The sequence below is a fragment of the Triticum urartu genome, chromosome 4A (genome assembly GCF_056163025.1).
Source record: "Triticum urartu cultivar PI428250 chromosome 4A, HENAU_Tu73, whole genome shotgun sequence".
NCBI lineage: Eukaryota > Viridiplantae > Streptophyta > Magnoliopsida > Poales > Poaceae > Triticum > Triticum urartu.
This window is the reverse complement of record NC_141876.1, coordinates 447690703-447695360: the sequence shown is the minus strand read 5'-3', so window position 1 is coordinate 447695360 and position 4658 is coordinate 447690703. Positions and strand designations below refer to the sequence as shown.

At 51.1% G+C, this 4658-nt stretch overlaps 1 long non-coding RNA gene across 1 annotated transcript; it reads left to right on the top strand.

Annotated features, from left to right (window-relative positions):
- Positions 1-276: 276 nt before the first annotated feature.
- LOC147976128 (uncharacterized) lies at positions 277-3949 on the top strand. The gene is made up of 2 exons (XR_015602118.1): positions 277-614; positions 3653-3949. It is a non-coding gene; the product is annotated as an uncharacterized LOC147976128 (long non-coding RNA).
- Positions 3950-4658: the final 709 nt, after the last annotated feature.

Below are 4658 nucleotides of genomic sequence, written 5' to 3'. Positions count from 1 at the left end.
GAAACCTTTTGTACCAACCCAGGTTATTGCCTTGTATTTTTTTTTGTGCCAAGTTTTGTTTTAAACAAAACTCTTTTAGTGGCTCAAAGAAAATAAACATAAGGTAAAAAATAAAACAAGAAAATAAAAAGGGAGCAATCCTACCCCTCGCTGGGCTTCTGCCCAGCTGGCCTCTTTCCTGACCAGGCCCAGCCCATCTGCCCCCCGGTCGCTTCCCTCTTCCTTCCTGTTCCTTGGACTCGGCCGCTACAGTGCGCTCCCGCCCGCGATCGGCACCACACCACCTCGTCGGCAACGTGGGAGGCGATAAGGCCTCCACCTAGATATTCTCCCAGATCCATCCACTCTCTCCCTCCCTCGTTTCCTTCCCCGACCTCGATCAATCCCACCACGGCCACTCTCCGGTAGAACACGCGGCCACCGTCCCCATCTCAGCGAACCAACGCGCCCAGGAGCCGCGCAGGCGAGCGCTCCTTCCTCGGCGTTGGATAGGAGCTGAGGAACGCCAAGCCATCGCCATCATCGTCATCATCGACCACATACACCACGGTCGCGACCTCGACCTGCACCACAACATCGCCCCGGCCTCCCCAAGCACAACACCGACCTCTACTGTGAGCCTCGTGTTGTTTCCCTCTTTTCCCCGACGATCTTCTGTCGTGCCGTGGCCGCCGTTGCCCCCCTCTGCCGCTAATTGCTCGCGCGCGTGCTACTACACGCTACTTTGCCGTCGCCCCATGTCCCCGCTGCCGCTGCTCATATGCCGCGGGGCTGCTACTGTGTCCGGCCGCTGAGCGTCATCGTGCCCCCGCATCACGCCCCCCGCACGCTCACCGCGCGCCGCTATCCCGCAGCCACCCCGCCCGTGCTGCCATGCGCCCCGCTGCGCCCTTTTGCGCATCGGTCGCGCTCGCGTAGCCCCGCTGCCGCGCCCCGTACCTGCTCCTTGCGCCGACCCGCCTCCTTTGCCCCGCCCCCTGTCGTTACTACTGCTTCGCCCGGCCCGCGCCTCGGTCCTCCCCTGCTCGACCTCGCTGGCCGTGCTAGGCCGCCGGCCCCGCCCCTGCGCCTGCCCCCGCCCGGCCACGCACCAGCAACGCCCGCGCCCACCCTTCTCGAGGTTCTGCTTGCCGCGGCGCCCGGCGAATGCCCCGCCCGCGCGGCCCTGTTCCGGCGCCCGCCTCCGGACTCCTCTGCCGCGCCGCCTCCGGCCGAGCCCGCCCACGGCCGAGCCTGCTGGCCGTGCCCCTCCGCCGGCGCCGTCCGCCTGTAGGCCGGTCCTCGCCCTTGCAGCCCCCGGCTAGCGCTGCTGCTTCGTTGCAGCGGCTGCCGCCCGAAACTGCTACGCCCGCGCCCGCTAAGGTGTGGTGGCCTCGTGGACCTCTGAACGTTGGGGCCCATCCCCTATTAATAACCAAAGAAAATGATGAATTAAAATATATATACTAAATTAATTAATTAGGTAATTAATTAAATTAATTAAACTAATTACTTGTTTAGTCTAGTAAACTAACTAGTTAATCTAATCAGAGTATGACAGGGGTCCCCACCCTTTGTTGACCAGTCAAGCGTTGACTGGTCAATTGGGACCCCCTGGCCCACTTATCATCCTCTGTGTACACTTTTGTGTACACAGAGCTGGATACCCCTAGCATTTTAAGAATTATTTTCAATTTAAGAATAAATTTAGGAAATGCTTTAATCTTTAAAAATTCATAGAAATTAATCCGTAACTTGGATGAAAATATTTTCTACATGAAAGTTGCTCAGAAAAATCCAATATATCCGAATGTGCGGTTCGTTCATCTGTCACATGCCCCTAGCATGCTGAACATGGAACTTTCCCCTCTCTTTCATCTGTCCGGAAAATGCCTAACACCAAGAAAACCCCTCCGGATGTGCCTTGTGATGCCTTGTTTGCTCTATATTTACTGTTTCTTCCCCCTCTTCTCTCCGGTAGCCCCCGAGACCGATGCTGCCCCTGTGATCGACTACCTCATCGACGACATTTCTTCCTTTTCAGCAGAGCTTCCAGGCAAGCAAACCCCGCTTGAGCATTCCGATATCGACCATTTCTTTCCCTCTCATGCTTGCATTAGAACTGCTACTGCTTTATGTATGATCCTACACTGATGCATAGCCTATTTTTTTACTTGCTTTCATACCTTTCCTGCTTATTCTAAACTGCTTAGTATAGGTTGGTTAGAGATCCATCAATGACCCCCACCTTGTCCCTATCGCCCCGCTTTATGTTCGACGACTCAATCAACGTGATCGACGTCCAGGCCCCGACACCACACATCACTTTCCCCTTTTGTTGCTCGACTCTGCAGAGTTACCATCAAGTGTCGAGGGTGGAACCTCATACATCACTCCTGATGAGATCTCTGTAGTGTAGCTATCCGGTCGTGGTCATCGAGGGTGATTTCCTCCTTAACCACTTCTGTTACGGCTCTGTCGTGCAACCCCTCAAGTGTGAACCTCGAGGGTGGATCCTCTTATGTTTACCTTGACGATAACATCTAGTGGAATTCACCGGGGGAGATTCCTCGGGTTTTCCCCTTGGTGTTAGACACACAGTTACTCTGGTTACTATGACTCTACACTGAACCATGTTACTAAAGACGGGTCGGCCCTGAGGGGTACCCGCGCGAGCTTAATAGCGAGCGATGTGGAGTCGGGTTGACCTGGAAGGTGCCCGCGAGATACTTACGAGGCGTGGCCGGGAATTCTTAGCCCTTCCCGCAAGTACTCGAGACGGGGCGACAGGGTCACATCTTTCGTGAGTCTCTGCTCGTGACCGCACTACCAACACACTAACGGTTTGGATATTTGATCCGAGGGGCCTCTGGCCTGATAGCACTAACCATCACGTGCACATTGTATGGGCGTTCTGCGTCGTATGCATCAGTTGACGCTTAATAGAAGTCAGCGACTGAGCGGCGCGCACCGGGTTGGATTGGTAAGCTCCTGCCTTTCTAAGGAGGTAGCTAGGTCTGCTCACCGGCCGCCCATGAAACGTGCAGGAGTTCCCGGGGCGATGACCCAAGACCCCTGGGGGCATGGGTTTAGTCCGGCGTGCTTGACCTCTCTATTAAGCCTAGGTCGGGTTGCGGCGTATTGTTTGGCCGAGGCTGGGCATGACCCAGGAAAGTGTGTCCGGCCAGAGTTAATCGAGCGTGGTGGGTAAGTTGGTGCACCTCTATAGGGAAGAAAACATCTATCGATAGCCTGTCCTACGGTAATGGACACTTGGAGTTGTATCCCGATTGATACAACTAGAACTGGATACTTGAGATGAGAAATGGTTATGAGAAATGGATAGTATGGCTCTGGGATTGCTTTCTCACAGGGAGTCGAGAAAGAATCTCTGGCCGAGGTTGATAACACTACTACTAATTTACCTTATGTTGATCTGTACTCTTCTATATGCTGCAAGATGCTTGAAGATGCTTGAAGATGCTAGTCTTCGATAGTTTGGGCCTCCCCCTTCTCTTCTGGCATTCTGCAGTTTAGTCCACAGATACAACCCATTCGTTTGATACAGATGCATACTTAGTTTAGATCTGATGTAAGTCTTGCGAGTACTTTGGATGAGTACTCACAGTTTCTTTGCTACCTCTTTTTCCCCATACCCGATTGTTGCGACCAGATGACGGATCCCAGGAGCCAGATGACACCACTAATGACTACTACTACACCGAGGGTGCCTACTACTACGTGATGGCCGCTGACGACCTGGAGTAGTTAGGAGGCTCCCAGGCAGGAGGCCTTGCCTTTCGATCGTATATGCTTTTGTGCTAGCCTTCTTAAGGCAAACTTGTCTAACTTATGTCTGTGCTCAGATATTGTTGCTTCCGCTGACTCTTGTGTTTTCGAGCTTATGTATTCGAGCCCTCGAGGCCCCTGGCTTGTAATATAAAGCTTGTATTATTTTAATTTGTGTCTAGAGTTGTGTTGTGATATCTTCCCGTGAGTCCTTGATCTTGATCGTACATATTTGCGTGTATGATTTGTGTACGATTGACTCGAGGGAGTCACAGTAAGTTTCTGGTCGGTAACTTTGAGAGCTTACTGTGGTCAAACTACTAGGAGTTGAGAGCTGGGCTTTGGAGGTTAGCAATCATCTACTAAGGTGATGATGCACAAGAAAAATCAGCCACAATGGATCAAGTAAAATGGTAGTTGTTGTAGAAACTACCATTTCTGTCCAAAATAGAAAATATTTTCTATAGCAAAAATATTCCAAAAAGTGATGAAATATTTTTGCCCAGGAAGGTGCCCTAGGGTTCAAAGAATATTTAGGAATTTTCTCAGATTTTTGTGGGCAAGAAAAATTGGGCTTGCTTTGGAGCACATTGAGCTAGCTAGGGTTTAAGAGAGGGAAATTAATATTTTTCATTTAAGCAAAATATTCAAGATATTATTTTTGAGGTGAACTAGAGAGAAAGTAATAGTTAGAGAGGGAAATGGGGCACTTGGGTGAAAGTCAAGGGGTACCCAAGTGTTTAAGTCCTTATGAAAACATTCAAAACTCCAGATTTCAAAACCAAATCAAATGAAAATCAGACAAAGGGAAGAGGGCAAAATCCAGGCTGTCACATAAGGAAGACAATCTAAGAACACCTCATGTTTCAAATTTGTTACACAACGATTAC